Source organism: Oryctolagus cuniculus, chromosome 8 (assembly GCF_051225735.1).
Source record: "Oryctolagus cuniculus isolate XC-2025 breed Fujian yellow rabbit chromosome 8, ASM5122573v1, whole genome shotgun sequence".
NCBI lineage: Eukaryota > Metazoa > Chordata > Mammalia > Lagomorpha > Leporidae > Oryctolagus > Oryctolagus cuniculus.
The window spans coordinates 73,192,068-73,212,500 of NC_142874.1; the positions used below are offsets into that span (position 1 = coordinate 73,192,068).

Consider the following 20,433-nt stretch of genomic DNA (forward strand, 5'->3'; position numbering starts at 1 on the left):
GCTCCTGGACCCTGGCTTTGGCCTGGACCCTGGCATTTGTGGCCATTTGGGGAGTGAACCAGCGGATGGAAGATCTCTCTCTGTAACTCTGCCTTTCAAATAAATAAAATCTGAAAAAAAATTCAGTTTCAATAACTGAATAAAGAAAGAATATTTGGAAAGTGGGAGGAAGAAAATAAGGTTAATGCTAATGGAAATGACCAAGATATACTTTGCATTCGTGTATCATATTGTTTCATGTATTATCACTGTGTTTTCTAGGACTTAACATTTGCTTTATTCTTTCTTCCTTAAAAATAAAAATATTCTATGCTTGACACATGTAAAGAATTCATGTATGTATTCAGATGTGATTTTTAAGTTGGAACTCATTAATAACTTTAAGGATATTTAGTCATAGGGCAGACATTTGGTCTAACAAGATACTGGTTGAGATTCCCACATCCCATATCAGAGCGCCTGGACCCAAAACCTGCCTCCACTCCTGATTCCAGCTTCCTGCTAATGAACACCCTGGGAAGAATTGGTGATAGCTCAATTGATTGGGCTTTTGTCCTACCTGTGGGAGAAGACTAAATTCTGGGCCCTTGGCTTCAGTGTCACCCAGGCTCAACTGTTGCAGGATTTTGGAGAATGAGCCTGTAGATGGAAGCTCTCTGCCTCTGTGTTTCTCTCAGCCTCCCCCACCTAAAATGCAAATAAATAATTTTTTAAAAAAATATTTACCTGTTTCATGTCTACATTTGTTGACTCTATGAACACCTCAGAGTAAGTTCACTATCGGCACTGTTACTTTCAAGAATGAGGGGTAGGCATTGTTCAGGTGGTTAAACTGCTGCTTGGAATGCCTGCATCCCTTATCAGAGTGCTTGGGTTTGCATCCTGCCTCTGCTTCCAATTTAGCTTCTTTTTAATGTATCTGGGAGGCAGCAGATGAAGGCTAAAGTGCTTGGATTCCTGTTTTCCATATGAGAGACTCAGATTGAGCTCTGGACTCCTGGCTTCAGCCTGACCGAGCCCTGGCTATAGTGGGCATTTTGGAGAGTGATCTGGCAGAGGGAGCTCTCTCCTTATCCTTCTCTCCTCTCCTGTCTCCTCTCTAGTCTCTCCTCCCTCCCTTTATTTTCTCTCCTCGTCCTGTCCCTTCCCAAGTCTCCCCTCCTCAGGGAATACTTTTGCTTTGTACAGTGCAGGAGAATTGAGCACATGTCTACTAAGGGCACTAAATGCAACCCCTAGGCAAAGTTCCATTTGTGAATTCGTGCACTGAAAGAGCTTATGCATGTTCAAACATATTAGATTCATGGAATATAGTAATTGATCAGTAAATGACAATGTTTATTATATGAAAAAAAGATGAGCTGTGAAAAAGTTAAAAAGCTTGGCTTAAAAATTTAAACTGTTGGATATAAGAATTGATAATTGAGAGAGCCTATCCTTGTTTCTTGTAGTGTCAGGTGATATGAAGGATAAAAGAATGCAAAAGAAGAATAAGAAATGATCTGAAGCAAGAGCTCTAGTGATGGTGGTCTGGTTTATTGACAACACTCTATACATGAAATGACCAAGAAAATAAAATGAGTGCATATGAACTAATTAGAGAAAATAATATTTTCATTCTTTAGCTTAATGAGAGTTAAAATAAATGGAAATTCATGAAGACTAGAGTAATTGGGGATTGGATTGGAAGTGGAGCTGCTGGGACTTGAACCAGAGCCCAAGTGGGATGATATGAAAGGTGGTGGTTTAACTTGCTATACCACAACGCTGGTCCAGAAATTTTTGTTTTCTAAAAAAAAATTAGAATTTATTTTATTTGGGAGACAGGGAGACATAGAAAGAGAGAAAAAGTCAGAGCTCTCATCTACTGGTTCACTATCCAAATGCCTATAACAGTTGGGGTTGGGTTGAAGCCAAGAGCCAGGAACTCAATCCGGATCTCCCATGTGGATGGCAATAAGAAAATTACTTGAGAAACTATCTGCCGACTTCCAGTTTGTGCATAACACACTGACAAATCTGAACCTCCTACAGATTCTTGTCCTCCCTCCCAGGTTGCTGTCCAGTTCTGTTGAAGCCAATTACAAAGGCGACATGTTTTACATGCTCTTTGACAATGGGAAATTAATCTGTCTCCCACTATCTCTGCTAAACTAAGCCATCTGCCTCACAAAAATTGTCAAATAGACAGTGGGACATACCTTGTTGTTTGTGGAAATTGAAGAGAAACCAGAAACATGTGTTTCTACACACACATCACTTGTAACCCGTTTTCTGAATAGGGTCTATTCAATAATTCTTTTCCTACAATAACTTTTAAATAATGTAGGTTGAAGCTTTTTATATTTTTTCTGTTAGTTTCAATTTTCATTGTATAATTGAAAAAGCAATTCTTGACTTGACCTTTATTAAATATTTTAGTTTGAAGACTTGATCAATACTAAGTGTTTCTAATGCAGTGGTACTTCTCATGAGAGGATACTTGGGACAGACTAGAATCAGGTAAGTTAGGAAGGGCTTAGGTCAAGAATGATACATATAAGTTAGCATTTGTCCAAGCATCTACAAAGCAAACTTTGAAAATCTGTGTTTACTCCTTCTTTTTTTTTTCTTTTTTTTTTAAACTTTTATTTAATGAATATAAATTTCCAAAGTACAATTTATGGATTACAATGGCTTCCCCCCCATAACGTCCCTCCCACCCACAACCCTCCCCTTTCCCTCTCCCTCTCCCCTTCCATTCACATCAAGATTCATTTTTGATTATCTTAATATACAGAAGATCAGCTTAGTATACATTAAGTATGGATTTCAACAGTTTGCTCCCACACAGAAACATAAAGTGAAAAATAATAGATGATTTTTTTTAAATGATGATGAAATCAGAGCAGACCTATTGTCATGTTTAATCCCAGTGAGAGTCAAGTTGGGAATTGATAATTTCTTTTTTCTTTTTTTTTTTTTTTACAGAGGATCAGTTTAGTATGCATTAAGTAAGGATTTCAACAGTTTGCACCCCCATAGAAACACAAAGTGAAATATATTGTTTGAGTACTCGTTATAGCATTAAATCTCAATGCACAGCACATTAAGGACAGAGATCCTACATGAGGAGTAAGTGCACAGTGACTCCTGTTGTTGACTTTACCAATTGACACTCCTGTCTATGGCATCAGTAATCTCCCTCTGCTCCAGTCATGAGTTTCCAAGGCTATGGAAGCCCTCTGAGTTCTCCGACTCTTATCTTGTTTAGACAAGGTCATAGTCAAAGTGGAGGTTCTCTCCTCCCTTCAGAGAAAGGTACCTCCTTCTTTGATGACCTGTTTTTCCACTGGGATCTCACTCACAGAGATCTTTTGCCAGAGTGTCTTGGCTTTCCATGCCTGAAATACTCTCATGGGCTTTTCAGCCAGATCCGAATGCCTTTAAGTCTGATTCTGAGGCCAGAGTGCTACTTAGGACATCTGCCATTCTATGAGTCTGCTGAGTATCTCACTTCCCATGTTGGATCACTCTCCCCTTTATTTACTCCATCGGTTAGCGTTAGCAGGTACTAGACTTGTCTATGTGCTCCCTTTGACTCCCAGTCCCTCCACCATGACCAACTGTGAACTGAAATTGATCACCTGGAACAGTGAGATGGCATTGGTACATGCCACCTCGATGGGATTGAATTGGAATCCCCTGGTATGCTTCCAACTCCACCACGTGGGGCAAGTCAGCCTGAGCATGTCCCAAATTATACATCTCTTCCCTCTCCCATTCCCACTCCCATGTTCAACAGGGATCACATTTCAGTTAATTTTCAACACTTAAGAATAACTGTGCATCAATTACAGAACTAAATCAGTCATATTAAGTAGAACAGATAAAAAAAACTACTAAGAGGGATAATGTATTAAGTTGTTCATTAACAGTCAGGGCTATGCTGATCAAGCCACCGTTTCCCATAGTGTCCACCTCACTCCAACAGGTTTCCCTCTTGGTGTTCAGTCAGTTGTCACCGATCAGGGAGAACATATGGTATTTGTCCCTTTGGGACTGGCTTATTTCACTCAGCATGATGTGTTCCAGATTCCTCCATTTTGTTGCAAATGACTGGATTTCGTTGTTTCTTACTGCGGTATAGTATTCTAAAGAGTACATATCCCATAATTTCTTTATCCAGTCTATCGTTGATGGGCATTTAGGTTGGTTCCAGGTCTTAGCTATTGTGAATTGAGCTGCAATAAACATTAGGGTGCAGACCTCTTTTTTGTTTGCCAATTTAAATTCCTTTGGGTAAATTCCAAGGAGTGGGATGGCTGGGTCGAACAGTAGGGTTATCTTCAGGTTTCTGAGGAATCTCCAGACTGACTTCCATAGTGGCTTGACCAGTTTGCATTCCCACCAACAGTGGGTTAGTGTCCCTTTTTCCCCACATCCTCACCAGCACCTGTTGTTGGTAGATTTCTGAATGTGAGCCATTCTAACCGGGGTGAGGTGAAACCTCATTGTGGTTTTGATTTGCATTTCCCTGATTGCTAATGACCTTGAACATTTTTTCATGTGCCTGTTGGCCATTTGGATTTCCTCTTTTGAAAAATGTCTATTGAGGTCCTTGGCCCATCTCTTAAGTGGGTTGTTGGTTTTGTTTTTGTGGAGTTTCTTGATCTCTTTGTAGATTCTGGTTATTAACCCTTTATCTGTTGCATAGTTTGCAAATATTTTTTCCCATTCTGTCGGCTGTCTCTTCACTCTCCTGACTGTTTCTTTTGCAGTACAGAAACTTCTCAATTTGATGCAATCCCAATAGTTGATTTTGGCTTTGACTGCCTGTGCCTCCCGGGTCTTTTCCAGAAAGTCTTTGCCTGTGCCAATATCTTGAAGGGTTTCTCCAATGTTCTCTAGTAACTTGATGGTGTCAGGTCATAGATTTAGGTCTTTAATCCATGTTGAGTGGATTTTTGTGTAAGGTGTAAGGTAGGGGTCTTGCTTCATGATTCTGCACGTGGAAATCCAATTTTCCCAGCACCATTTATTGAATAGACTGTCCTTGCTCCAGGAATTAGTTTTAGATCCTTGATCAAATATAAGTTGGCTGTAGATATTTGGGTTGATTTCTGGTGTTTCTATTCTGTTCCATTGGTCTATCCATCTGTTTCTGTACCAGTACCATGCTGTTTTGATTACAACTGCCCTGTAGTATGTCCTGAAATCTGGTATTGTGATGCCTCCGGCTTTGTTTTTGTTGTACAAGATTGCTTTAGCTATTCGAGGTCTCTTGTGCCTACATATAAATTTCAGCACCATTTTTTCCAGATCTGAGAAGAAGGTCTTCGGTATCTTGATTGGTATTGCATTGAATCTGTAACTTGCTTTTGGGAGAATGGACATTTTGATGATGTTGATTCTTCCAATCCATGAGCATGGAAGATTTTTTCCATTTCTTGGTATCCTCTTCTATTTCTTTCTTTAAGGTTTTGTAATTTTCATCGTAGAGATCTTTAACGTCCTTGGTTAAGTTTATTCCAAGGTATTTGATTGTTTTTGTAGATTTAGCTCTTTATCACTGTTTTCTTTTGAAGAAATGAAAAGCTCAGAGCTGCCCACAATAAACGCTAACAATTCCTTGCAAAAAAAGAGTCTTGGCTAACATTCTGGTGAAAGGCACTTCCAATGAACTTAAGAAATAACCTCCTTAGCAGTCATGCTGCTATGATGACTAAGGAGCTCAGGATCCTTCAGATCTTGGTTCTCAAGATTATTTCCTTAGGAGCAGATTAGTCACATGATGATTTTTCAGGAGACTTTTTGTCTCACAAAATCTTACTGACAAAAGATAAAGAAAAAAGAACCCACATTTGGCAATGGTCCATACTTGTGGAAACCAATATCTCAGTGTAGACAAACTTAAGCTGGCTAAACCAATGCTGTTCCATTGATGAAAGAATCTTATTCCCTCTGGTATAAGCAGAAGCATTATTTTTTTGGATCTAAGACTGTCTCTTTTCCTTAATTTTTGTTCCATGCTTTCAGTTTTTCCAGGGGAAAATGAAATGACAAAGAGAGTCAATCAAGTAAAGTGCAGGTCGATTGTAACTGAAACTTTTTTCTCATGGGTACCTGTTGTGTTATAAAGTGTGTTTTAGCAACTCGTTTTTTGTATTAAACTTATTTTTAAAGTGATAAATATCACAGGGGCATTTATTGTGAATCCAAGGGTGAAGATATTTGGGTTATCAAAATAGTAAAAGTAGCATCTGTTCCCTTCTCTTTTTTTAAAAGATTTTATTTATTTATTTGAGAGGTAGAGTTACAGACAGTGAGAGGGAGCGACAGAGAGAAAGGTCTTCCTTCTGTTGGTTCACTTCCCAAATGGCCACAAGGGCCGGAACTGTGCCGATCCAAAGCCAGGAGCCAGGAGTTTCTTCCCTGTCTCCCATGCGGGTGCAGGAACCTAAGGATTTGGGCCATCTTCTACTGCTTTCCCAGGCCACAGCAGAGAGTTGGATTGGAAGAGAAGCAGTCGGGACTAGAACCAGTGACCGCATGGGATGCTGGCACCACAGGTGGAGGATTAACCCACTGAGCCATGGCGCTGGCCCCTGTTCCCTTCCCTTTGCCTCAAAGTGTTGGGTCACTATTACCAAGAATGAAGGAAGGAAAAGGCCAAGGGTCACATCCAGATACAGGGTGATTTGACGCTTCATTAATGAACTTCTCAAAGTCTGAATGTCATAGACAATGTCACTAGGATCTTTCTTCTCTTACATTTTATAATTGTTATTTGAAAATATGAATAACATTTTAGAATAAGAACTTCTTTGAAAATATTTGGCGATACAGTTACTATCCTTGTCCTGCTGAGAGTTTGTGTGCTATAGATTCCAGGTAGATAATAATAAATGAAATAATCTAGAAAAAGAGGTGACAGCATGCCAGAGCCTGTGGTGAATAGGAGAGGGTCGAGTCACCAACAAGGCTGCACAGCTCAGAAACTGGAAGCTGTTGCTTATGCAATGCAGCTCTGTTGTTTGAGAGTGATTTTTTGTTAGGAAAACCCCAATTTTGAATTTTATGCAAAATCTAGTTGATTGCTTTTTTCTTTTTTAAAAAATTATTTAAGGAATACAAGGTTCATGCATTTAATATAAATAAATTTGGGACCATGATGATTCTCCCCCTGCCAACCTTCCTCTCACCCCTACTCCCACCCTGCTTCCTCTTCCTTCTCTATTTCCCATTCTTATTTTTTACAAAGATCTATTTTAAGTTATTTTTATATTCATAAGATTAATCCTACAATAAGTAGAGAGTTCACCAAATAGCATGAAGGAAAAATTATACAAAAACAAACAAATAAGAACAGTCAAGACAAGGGCTATTCAAAATCATAGCAACTCAAGATATCAATTTCACTCCTATATATTACCTTGTAGGTACTCTATTAGTTACCACAGATCAGAGAGACCACATGGTATTTGTCTTTTTGTGACTGGCTTATCTCATTAAGTATAATGGGTTCCAGGTGCATCCATTTTATTGCAATGACAGGACTTAATTTCTTTTTTTTTTTTGCCACTGTGTAGTATTCCATTGTATGTGCACGCACACACACACACACACACATGTATATTTATATGATAATTTCCTTATCCAGTCTTCAGTTGATGGACATCTGGGTTGATTCCATATGTTAGCTATTATATACTGAGCTGAAATGAACATGGGGGTACAGGTCACTCTTTGATATGCTGAATTCCTTTTGTTTGGATAAATTCCAAGGAATGTGATGGATGGCACATATGCTAGTTCTATATTCAGCTTTTTGAAGTATCTCCATACTGTCTTCCATAGTGGCTGTACCAGTTTACATTCCCACCAACAGTGGATTAGGTTACCCTTTTCCCTGCATCATCACCAGCATTTATTTCTTTGTTGGTTTCTGAATGAGAGCCATTTTAGCTGAGGTCAGGGGAAACCTCACTGTGTTTTTGATTGGCATTCCCTGATGGATAGTGATCCTGAGCAATTTTTCAGGTGTCTTTGGCCATTGAGTTTCCTTTTCTTAAAAAATGTCTGGGGACTGGCGTCTTGGCGCAGTGTGTTAATCCTCCACCTGCAGTGCCAGCAACTGGGCGCTGGTTCAAGTCCTGACTGCTCCTCTTCCAATCTGGCTCTCTGCTGCGGCCTGGGAAAGCAGTAGAAGATGGTTCATCTTTGGGCCCCTGCACCTGCATGGGAGACAAGGAAGAAGTACCTGTCTCCTGGCTTCGGATCAGCACAGCTCCAGTTGTTGCAGCCATTTGGGGAGTGAACCAACGGATGGAGGACCTTTCTCTCTGTCACTCCCTCTCACTGTCTGTAACTTTACCTCTCAAATAAATAAATAAAATTTTTTTAAAAAAGAAAAATGTCTGTTCAGGTTCTTTGCACATTTCTTAACTGAGTTGTCTGTTTCCTAGTTATTGAGTATCTTGAGCTCTTTATAGATTCTGGAAATTAATCCTTTTTTCAGTTGTATAATTTGCAAATATTTTCTCCCATTCTGTCAGTAGCCTCTTCACTTTGCTGAGTATTTGTTTTATAGTGCAGAAGCTTCTAAATTTGATGTAATCCCCTTTGTTAATTTTGACTATGATTGTCTATGTTTCTGGCATATTTTCCATGTAGTCGTTCCCTATGCCAAAATCTTGTAGGGTTTCCCCAGGGTTGTCTATAATTTGGAGGTATCACATCGTAGGAATAGGTCTCTGATGATCCATTTTGAGTGGATTTTTTTGCTAGGTGTAAGGTAGGGGCCTTGTTTCATACTTCTGCTTGCAGAGATCCAGTTATCTAAGCACTATTTGTTGAAGAGACTATCTTGGCTGCAGGGATTGATTTTTGCTCCTTTGTCAAAGTAATTTGGTTGTATATGCATAGATTGATTAATGGAGTTTCTATTCTGTTTCATTGATCTACATGTCTATTTTTGTGCTAGTACCAGGCTGCTTTGATTATAATTGTCCTGTAATATGTCTTGATCTGGTATTGTGATGCCTTCAGCTTTGTTTTTTTTTTTTTTTTTTTTTTTAAGATTGCTTTAGCTATTCGAGGTTTCCTTTATTTCCATATGAATTTCAGCACCATTTTTGCTATATCTGAGAAGAATGTCCTTGGAATTTTGCTTTGTATCACATTGAATCTGTAGACTGCTTTTTGTAGTATGGACATTTTGATGATATTGATTCTTCTAAACTATGAATATGAAAGATTTTTTTCATTTTGTGTGTCTTCTTCTGATTTTTTTCTTTAATGTTTTGTAATTCTCATCATAGAATTCTTTGACAACCTTGGTTAAATGTATTCCAAGGTATTTGATTTTTTTGGTAGCTATTGTGAATGGAATGATTTTAGAAGTTCTTTCTCAGCTGTGGCTTTGTCTGTGTATACAAAGGCTGTTGATATTTTGTGTGTTGATTGTATATTCTGCAACTTTACCAAATTCTTCCATGAGTTCCAATAGTCTCTTGGTGTAGTCTTTTGGATCCCTTATATAGAGAATCATGTAATCTGCAAATAGGGATAGTTTGAGTTCCTCCTCTCCAATTTGTATCCCTTTGATTTCTTTTTCTTGCCTAATGGCTCTGGCTAAAACTTCCAGGACTATATTGAATAGCAATGGTGAGAGTGGGCATCCTTGTCTGGTTCCAGATCTCAGTGGAATGCTTCTAACTTTTCCCCATTCAGTAGGATGCTGGATTGCCTGGATTGTCTTGAAAAGACTTTTCATCATGAAAGGATGTTGTATTTTGTCAAATGCTTTCTCTGCATCTATTGAGATAATCATTTGTTTTTTGTTCTTCCATTTGTTAATGTGATCTAGCACATTGATTTATTTTCAAACATTGAACCATCCCTGTATAACAGGGATAAGTCCTACTTGGTACAGATGAATGATCTTTCTGATGTGTTACTGATTTTGATTGGCTACTATTTTGTTGAGGATTTTTGTATCTATGTTCATCAGAAAAATTGGTTTATAATTTTATTTTTCTGTTTTTTTTTTTTTTTCTGGTTTAGGAATTTAGTTAATGCTGGTTTCATTGAAGGAGTTTTGGTGGATACCCTCACTTTTAATTATTTTGACTAGCTTGAGAAGAATTGGAATTAGTTATTTAAATGTGTGGTAGAATTCAGCCAATTAGCCAACAGTACCTAGGCATTTCTTTGTTGGGAGGGTGTTTATTACTGATTCAATATCCATCTTGATTATTAGTCTGTTTAGGTATTCTGTGTCTTCATGATTCTATTTTGGTAGATTGTATGTGTCCAGGAATCTATCCATTTCTAGGCTTCCTGATTAGCTGCCATACATCTCTTTATAGTAATTTCTGATGATTCTTTTTATTTCTGTGTTATCTGTTGTTACATTGCTTTTTCATCTCTGATTTATTGATTTAGATCTTCTCTTTTTTTGATTAGTTGGTTAAAGGTGTATCAATTTTTTATTTTTTTCAAAAAATCAACTCTTCATTTCACTAATATCTTGTATTTCTTCTTTCAATTTTTTCTAATATTTTGATTATTTCTTCCTACTGATTTGGGATTTGGTTTGCTGTTTTTTTCTAGGTGCTTGAGATACAGTGCCAGTTCATATGTTTGGTGACTTTACAGATTCTTGATGTAGTTACCAATTGCTATAAACTTTCCTTTTAACTCTGTTTTTGCTGTATCCCACAAGTTTTGATATAACATATTGACATTTTCATTCATTTCCAGGAATTTTTTATTTCTATTTTAATTTCTTGTATTACCCACTGTTCATTCATGAGCATGTTATTCAGTCTCCACATGCTTGCATGTGTTATAGATTCTTGAATTGTTTGTTTCAAACTTCAACCCATTGTAATCATAGAAAATCCATGGCATGATTTTAATTTTTTTTTGAATTTTCTGAGACTTACTTTATGGAGTAGTATATGGTCTATCATAGAGAAATTTCCATAAGCTGCTGTGAAGAATGTGTGTTCAGCAAGTGTGGGATGCAAAGTTCTGTAGACACCAGCTAGTTCCATTTGGTCTATAGTGTCGATTAGCTCTGTTTGTTGATTTTCTATGTGGTTGATTTATACATTGATGAAAGTAGGGTGTTGAAGTCCTTTGTTACTATTGTTTTGGAGTCTTTGTCTCCCTTTAGATCCATTAACATTCATTTTACATATCCACACTCCTTGTATTTGGGTACATATACATTTATTATAGTCACATCTTCATGTTGAATTGATCCTTTAATCATTACTCTCTTTTGTTTAAAGAGTTTATTTATTTATTTGAGAAGTAGATTTACAGACAGAGGAGAGAGAGATTGATTTTCCATATGCTGGTTCATTCCTCTGATGGTTGCAACTGCGCCAATCCTATGCCAGGAGCCAGGAGCTCCCTCTGGATCTCTATGTGGAAGCAAGGTCCCAAGGACTTGCGCCATCCTCTACTGCTTCCCAGGCCATAGCAGAGAGCTGGATCAGAAGTGGAGCAGCGGGGTCTTGAACTGGCTCCCAAATGAGATGCCAGCACTGCAGGAGGTGGCCTTACCCTCTACACCATAGCACTGGCCTACCAAGTTTGTTATTAAGGCTTTCCACTGCATTTTTTATTTGCTCTATTGAATTCTTCATTTCTAGTATTTCATTTGATTTTGTGTTAAAATCTCAATTTCACGGGAAAAATTTTCATTCATATTATGTGTGGCTTTCTTTAATTCATGGACTTGCTTCTGATTGCTTTTGAGTAACCCGATGATTAATTTTTTAATTTTTTTTCTGGCATTTTCACAATCTCTTCATCTTCACATTCTTATATTTAAGTATTGTGTGTCTTTTGTGGGTCATAGTGTCTTCCTTATTCTTGTTTCTTGAATTTCTGCATTTATTTTTAGACATTTGTGGAACTGTTTTTTTTTTTTCTCTCTCTGATGCCTTTTATCTGAGCTGTGCATCTGTGGCTTAGTGCAATGTCTGCACTTTCAGTGAATACCAAGAGTGTTTGGTGGGTATGGCTAGGGAGCTGTGGTCAGTGCTCCAGGATGGGGTGAGAACCCAGATAACACCCAAGTTGGACATTTTACCTCTCCTCTGGTTAAGGGGATGGAGAGGAATGGTCACCTCTGTTTGTTCAACTACCCCTTACTTCCTCTCCTACAAGCTGAGGAATGCCCAATTGTTAGTCCACAGTGGTGTTCAACTCTCATCCACATGGCTGTATGAACCTCACATGTGAACCATACAGTGCTCCCTGTGAGCTTGGTTCCCTCTGCTATGAGCTTCTCTACACAACCAAGGAGCTCTTGGAGTGTGCAGTAGCACTCAGTGATTGCTGAGAAACCCAGCTACACCATGCCTTCTATCATGCAGTCACAGTGTTTTCTCAGTCTCAGCACCTAGGGCTCTCATGGTCAAGGTGTAGAAGAGGGACCACTTCACCCTGCTAGCCTGTCCCATCCATAAGGTGATTGACCTGTTCCCACAGCCACTGCTGCTGTGTGTTCCACCCTACTAGATCAAGCCTGATCCTCCCAGCCAAACTCAAAGTCAGTGGGAAATGCAGGTTCTTCTCTTTGGTAAAATCTCTGGATCACGGGCATGCATAAACCCACTGGCTGTAGCCCAGCTCACTTCACAATTGTGCTGTGCACTTACAGGAGTCCCCACAGGTGACACTTGCCTTCCTTAGGGATGGCTCCCCCTCTCTACATGTTGCAGGGTGGGTACAGCCAACTGGAGACTTTCCCTCCTGTTGCTCTTGAACTGCTGTTGTTGCCCCTGCTGAGTGGGTGGAGAGTGTCCCTGATAGTTGCTGGGCACATGCACAGTGGCTGGAGTAGCTTCTACCTGCATAAAATCTACAAACGGTGCCAGCTCTCCCACAGCTGACCGCAGGTTGCTATTGTAGCAGGGAGAGATACACATTGCTTTTTTTATTTCCCCCCCATGAGTGAGCAGTCACTCTGCTGCCCTTAGGAATCTGGGTCATACTTAAAAATGGTGCAGTCCTTTAGGCTCTTTCACCAGCTATATCAACAGGGGAGCAGGCCTGTGAAGTCTGACTTCACCTTGTTTTTTGGGGTGGGCACTTTATCTGGATCCAAGCTATTGGGTCCTTTGTTTTCTCGCTCATTGCTGAGTGTCTGCACTTTGCACACAGGTCTAGGCCATTTCTACTGCTTTCTCTGGACCTCCCTCTGCAATTTCCCCTGCAGCTTTACCCTGAGAATATACTTTCTCCACTTTTTTTTTTCATTAATTTTGCTTAGCCTAGATCATACTGCTGTGTCAGTATTCTACCATTTTGGAACCCCCTATTTATGGCTTTTTATTGATGTGAAAGGCATATGGGCAAAGATGGAGATGGAGATCTTCCATCTGATGGGTTCACTCCTCAAATACCTACATCATCTTTAGTTGGGCCAGGTCAAAGATAGGAGCAAGAACTCAATCTGCGTTGCCCACATAGGTGGTCAGGATCCACATACTTGAGTGACTATCTGCTGCCCTCAGGGTACACATTAACAAGAAGCTGGTATCCAGAGCAGAGCTAGGATTCTAACCCAGACACTCTACTATGGGATACAGGTATCCCACTTTATATCCTGACCAGTAGACCAAATATCTGCTCCTAATATATTGATTAAAACGTTAGCAACTAAAGATTTTTTTTATTTGCTGGACCAAATATTCTGGAGGCTAAAAATAATCTGCAATCAGGATCTTAGCCATGAATAATTAATTTTCATCATACATAGAGATATTTTTTTACACTTGCCCTCTGTAAGGGAGATCCCTCACAATTGGAACATTTCCTAGAGAAAAACATTTAATGATAATATCAGAGAGCATATACTGTAGAAAATGAGCCTTCTTTAGATTCTGGTCTAAGTAAACCACCTGAAAAGAAAAAAACTTAATGGAAGAATTTGAATTTAAAAAGGCTATTTGTAGGCCGGTGCCCTGGCTCAATAGGCTAATCCTCCACCTGCAGCGCCAGCACACCGGGTTATAGTCCCGGTTGGGGCACCAGATTCTGTCCTGGCTGCTCCTCTTCCAGGCCAGCTCTCTGCTGTGGCCCAGGAAGGCAGTGGAGGATGGCCCAAGTGCTTGGGCCCTTCACCCGCATGGGAGACCAGGAGAAGCACCTGGCTCCTGGCTTCGGATCAGCACGGTGTGCCGGCCGCAGTGCGCTGGCCGCAGCGGCCACTGCGGGGTGAACCAATGGAAAAAGGAAGACCTTTCTCTCTCTCTCACTGTCCACTCTGCCTGTCCAAAAAAAAAAAAAAAGCCTATTTGATGATTTCAAGAAATTATTAATTTGCTGATTCTGAATAAGACAGATGTTAGATAAGAACACTTCTATATTTTTAGAGATACATACTGTGATTTGTTGGGGTGAAATGAAATGATGACTCATATTTACTTCAAAATGTATCAACAAGAAATAAAAAGAGAATCCATGGGAAAATGAAAGCCTTTGATGGAATGCTATGACAAGGTGCTTCTTCAGTGCATCTGTAATGAGAACCATGCCTCTTCTCAGCCTTGTGTCTAACACCTTGTCGCTCCCCCACTCGCGGAGGAACGACACCCTGCCGCCCCCCCACCCCGCCCCGCCTCCACGGAGGAGCGGCACACCACCGGCCGGCTTTCTCAGGGGTTTCTCAGGGGTTGCTCAGATGTTCCTCAGATGTTCCTGGTGCATGTTGTCTCTCTCCTCCTTTATAGTCCTCTTCCACCAATCCGTGCTCTGCTGCCCACCCGCCGAGCACGTTGCTCTCCTCCAATCAGGAACAGGATCAGCTCCTGCAGCTTGTTAGTTGAATTGGTGAGGCAGCTGTGTGGAAGTTGTTTTCTCTCTCTCAGCGCCATATTGTGGGAGATTAGATGCATAGAATTAGTCTTAGCAGTTCCAGTAATTTAGTCTAGTCTCGGTTGCTCCCCACACACCTCTCTCATATGTTTTCTTGTTCTTGGTACCTTGAACACATACATCATCTTACAGGGACTGTGAGAGCTCAGCTAAGGCTAGTGGCCTGTCAAAGTCTCTGGGTCTATAAGTTGTCATGGAAGTTGCCAGGAGCTCTGCTCTGTGGTTCTGAAGGAGAAAGATTGGAAGCAGGTGAGGGGTACAAAGACAAATAAGGTGCGAGCCTTGTTGTACAGGACATTATTATCCAGTGGGAGGACAAATGTCAAGCAGTGCACTGTGATTTTTTTCAAGAGAGCTGCACTAGTTTACTGTTTTAGTATGGTCTCTGTATTAGTTTGTCAGGGCTGCTATGACAAAGGACCACAAACCAGTAGCTTGAAATAACAAAAATGTATTCTCTTATAGTTTGGGAGGCCAGACATCCAAAATCAAGGTATCACTCTGTTAGTTCCTTCTGAAGCCTTTGAGGGAGGCTTGTCTTTTAGCTTCTTGTTGTTGCCTACAATTTCTGGTCTTTGGGTTGGAATGAATCACCTCATTCACTTCTGTGTGTCTATCCAAATTTCCTTCTCACAGACTTACCAATTGTAGTATTAGAGCCTACCCTAACCTAATTTCAACTTCATTACATCTACAAAGATTTTGTTTCTAAATAAGGTCACATTTGCAAGAACTGAGGGTTATAATTTCAACATATATCCCGGGAGACACAATTTAACCTCCAAAAGGCAGGCAAAGCGTGTGGTGATGGTTCAGAGAAAGGAGCACTTAGTAGCCTGGGAGTGTGGGAGGGAACATTTCTTTCTTTCTTTCTTTTTTTTTGTTGGACAGGCAGAGTGGACAGTCAGTGAGAGAGAGAGAGAGAGAGAGAGAGAGAGATACAGAGAGAGAAAGGTCTTCCTTTTCCATTGGTTCACCCCTCAATGGCCACTGTGGCCGGCACACTGCAGCCATTGCACCGTGCTGATCTGAAGCCAGGAGCCAGGTGCCTCTCCTGGTCTCCCATGTGGGTGCAGGGCCCAAGCACTTGGGCCATCCACCACTGCACTCCTGGGACACAGCAGAGAGCTGGACTGGAAGAGGAGCAACTGGGACAGAATCCGGCGCCCTGACTGGGTCCAGAACCCGGTGTGCTGGCGCCGCAGGCGGAGGATTAGCCTATTGAGTAGTGGTGTCAGCTGGGAGGGAAGATTTCTAAAGAAATTGACTGACAAGCCAGGTCTTGAAAGATAAGTAGCTATATGTCACATAAAGAACAAGAGAAATAATTTTAGAAGGATTTGATACCTGGCGAGTGAGATGCCATGGTTGTTTTAGAAAGATATTGTAATTATGCAGAAACATAGATGTGTTAAGGGAATAACGGTTGTTGTGTAGTGAAGCATAGAACATGAAGTGTTGCTGTTCTATGGGAAGAGCTTAGAAATGCAGGTTGGCACCAACTTGTGAAGAGCTCTAAACACATACGCAGGAACTGATCTTCATCCTGAAGAGAGTAGGGACCTTCCAAGGTTACAATGCAGGAGAGACATTCAATCAGCATTTTTAAAAATAGATTTTAAAGATAGATTTTATGGGCAGAGAACAGTTTTGAGAGCTCATTTTTTTCATAGCTGTTGTAGTAGTTGACACAGGAGAAAAATGAGAGGTAAGGACTTTGGAGACAGGGTTGATTGTACTTTAAAAGGAAGAAGTGAATATTTGCTAAATTTTCTACACTGGGTAAATGATGAGATTACTGTTTATAACATTGACAGAGGAAGTATGGTTTTTGGTGAGAAAGTAATGGATCAGATTTGACCACATTGAATTTTTGGTGCTCTCAATATTGCCCCCACTTATAGGAAATATTTCTTATTAGGAGTTCCATATTTGTTTCCTTATCCTATGGGTGTTTTTCACTTTCTCCTTTCCCTTTTTTAGTTGAGAAGTAGAGAGATAGAGTCAGATTTCCCATTTTATGGTTCACTCCCCAGATGCCTGCAATGGCTAGGATTCAGCCAGCCCAAAGCCAGGAGCTGGGAACCTAATACAGGTCTCTTACATGGCTGGCAGAATCCCAATTAGTTCAGTCAATGCCTGCTGCCTCCTAGAGTCCAAATTAGCAGGAAGCTGGAATCAGGAGCTTTTTGGAGCCAGGCATTGGATCTAAATACTCTATTATGGGATGCAGGTGTCCCAACTAGCATCATAATTGCTAGACTCAACACTCACCTCACTCTGACCTTCATTATGCCTCTAGGTGACTGCTGCTGCAATTTCCTGCAATTTGCTCTTGGCCTACCCTAAGGCATAATGTTCTCAATAAAAAATATAATTAAATTTTACAGATAGCTATTAAAGGCAATTAATAGATGCCTGAAACTTTCCCAGTAATGCAATGAGAAGAATTTAAGAAAAATTTGATAAATGTGGAGCTTTGATTTGACAGTAGAAAGCTAAGTTCTTCCAAGTCTGCTATTACTACCCTGGCTGCTAAGACATTCAACACATATGTGAGTACACTGAGTGAATTATGATTCTCAGAAGTCTTGACACATTTGTCTATTTCTTTTTTTTTTTTTTTTGACAGGCAGAGTGGACAGTGAGAGAGAGAGACAGAGAGAAAGGTCTTCCTTTGCCGTTGGTTCACCCTCCAATGGCCGCCACGGCCGGCGCACTGCGGCCGGCGCACCACGCTCATCCGATGGCAGGAGCCAGGAGCCAGGTGCTTTTCCTGGTCTCCCATGGGGTGCAGGGCCCAAGCACCTGGGCCATCCTCCACTGCACTCCCTGGCCACAGCAGAGAGCTGGCCTGGAAGAGGGGCAACCGGGACAGAATCCGGCGCCCCGACAGGGACTAGAACCCGGTGTGCCGGCGCCGCTAGGTGGAGGATTAGCCTAGTAAGCCGCGGTGCCGGCCCACATTTGTCTATTTCTAAGAATTTTTAGGCCTTGCAGGTTATAGAATATGAAACATGTACATATAATACAAAGTTTGAGTTTTGACAGGAACAGCTGTCTGGAAAACACAGTGCTGAGTGTGACTAGATGAGAAACAGGTGCCTCAAATGAAAGACCATCCACCCATGGTTTTGTGTTAAACCTCTCTTTTCAAATTAGATATGTTATCCTCCACTGACTGATATTGTTTTTTCTGAATTACTTTTCCTCTCTGGTATATATGTGTCAAATAATTTACTTCCAGGTGAATACATTTGGCAATTGAATTTCCATGGCTCCTGCTGTGCTTTTTTGCAGGTGGAGATAGCTGGGCATGATAGAGTATCATTCTGATTGGATTCTGCCAGTGGTTATTTGTTTATTTTGATACTTTCCTTTAAATGGAGTAGATCAATACTTGTCCATGGACATTCATATTCTACTTTATTTATAGGATCTTAGCTTTGAGGTGAGGGGGATGTGGTAGGGTAAAAAAAAGGAGGCCCTATTAAGATAAGATATACTAGAGATGAATCCTGGTTCTGCTACTTTCTATCTGTAGGTGGGAAAGCGGATTTTTCTGAGCCTCTATTTGTATCTGTAATATGGATTATAACAACCTTAAACTCCATGAGGTCACATTGACCTCCCAGAACATGCCTGTCCTTTTGTCAGTAGATTGTTAAGAAATGTTTATTTTTCCTCTCTGCCTTGCAAGCATTGATATTGAATATGACATGTTAATGTAGATTTATACCTCTATCTGTACCCCAAGATTGTATTAGTGCTTCACTGTCACAATCATATGTCCATCGCTTGATGAAACTCAAGGACTTTCTTTGTATTCCAACATTTCCCACCACTCTTATTACTTATACACACACACACACGACACATACTGTTTGAAGCAATAACAAGAACTTCATTCTGCAAGAAGGGGAAGAGTTACTCAAATAAATGAACAGAGACTTTAAAGGAGCTGAAAATTATGTGTGTGGGATGTTGCTTTTTTCTCTTGTTACTCTTCAGCCTGGAAGGGTAAGGAAAAATGGGAAGGAGTTTCTCTTTTTGTCAACTTAAATTCCCTGCTTGGCCCTTATCCTGGCCTATGAAGCCCTAGAGCAGATAAGGTTATGAACTTCATAAATTATTCTGTCTTTTTGTTTTGATTCTGTTGTTTTCTGTGATGAGAATAACCTTTATACTCTGATAGGGCCACATCAGAGGTAAGGCTGGAGCCTTAGAGTCCATTGAAAAAATGACAATGCATGCTTTCCTGTGTTAATTTTTCTTCACCGAAGCCATTGCTGCTTGGGTAACAGATCTCCATGCAGCTCAGCCTTCTTTCTTGAATTTATGTACCGAGATTTGGGACCCGAAGCCCGGAAGTAGTAATTGTGATTTTCTCTCCTTCTTTTATATATCTTCCTGTCACAGGATTTTGTAGGATGCTCATAACCCTCTTCTCACTACAATTTCTGCTAGTGTATGTAATTTACCATGCTTTCCCAGCAGTGTGGGCAGGTTGACAATAATCATCCATATTTTCTTTTGACTTATCCTTATTTACTTGTTTAAAAATTGTGTTCCAGTAAAAATGTATAATATGAAATCTACTTTATTAACAACTCCTCCAATGTGTTTTATAGTATGGTTAATTGTATGCACATTGTTGTACAGAAAATCTCTGGAATTTTTACCTTGTATCACTGAAACCCTATATTCATTATACAGCAACTTCGCCTTTCCCCCTTCAGCCAGCCTCTGGCAACCACTGTTTCACTTATGTTTCTGTGAGTTTGACTGTTTTATGTATTTCATGTTAGTGAAATAATAGATGTTTGTCTTTTATGGCTGGCTTATTTTACTTGGCATAATGTACTCTAGGTTCATGGTATGTCTACACTAGATTTTTTTATTCATTCATTCAGTGTTGGACATTTAAGCAATTTCCATATCTTGGCCACTGTGAATAATGCTATAGTGAGCAAGAGAGTAAAAATGTCTCTTAGAAGTTCTGTTTTCAATTCCTTTGGAATAATAGTAGTAGAATTTTTGGGTCCTATGATCATTTTATTTTAAATTTTTGAAGGGATTCCTGTTTTCCATAGCAGCTACATCATTTAACATTCCACAAACAGTACACAAGGATTCCAATTTCTCCATACTTTGCTAGCAAATATTTTCCTTAAATTTAAAACAATTTTTTAAAATAGCCATCCCTGCAGATCTGAAGTGATATCTCATTGTGGTTTAGATATTTCTTTCCTTGATGATTAGTGACATTGACTGCCTTTTCATAAACCTGTTAGTCATTTGTGTATCTTTGGAGAACCATCTGTTTGTTTATTTGAGATGCAGAGTTAGAGAGAGAGAGGTCTTCTATCCACTGATTCACTCCCCAAATGGATACAATGGCCAGAGCTGGGCTGATCTAAAGCCAGGAGCAGGAGCTTCTTCCCAGTCTGGCGTGTGCATTCAGAGGCACATGCACTTGGAACATATTCCACTGCTTTCCCAGGCCATTAGCAGAGAGCTTGATCACAAGTGGAGCAGCCAGGACTGGAG

General features: G+C 40.1%; 1 pseudogene; it reads right to left on the reverse strand.

Annotated features, from left to right (window-relative positions):
• LOC138843310 (programmed cell death protein 5 pseudogene) overlaps positions 1–20,433 on the reverse strand; it is a 68,915-nt pseudogene that overhangs the window by 25,723 nt on the left and 22,759 nt on the right.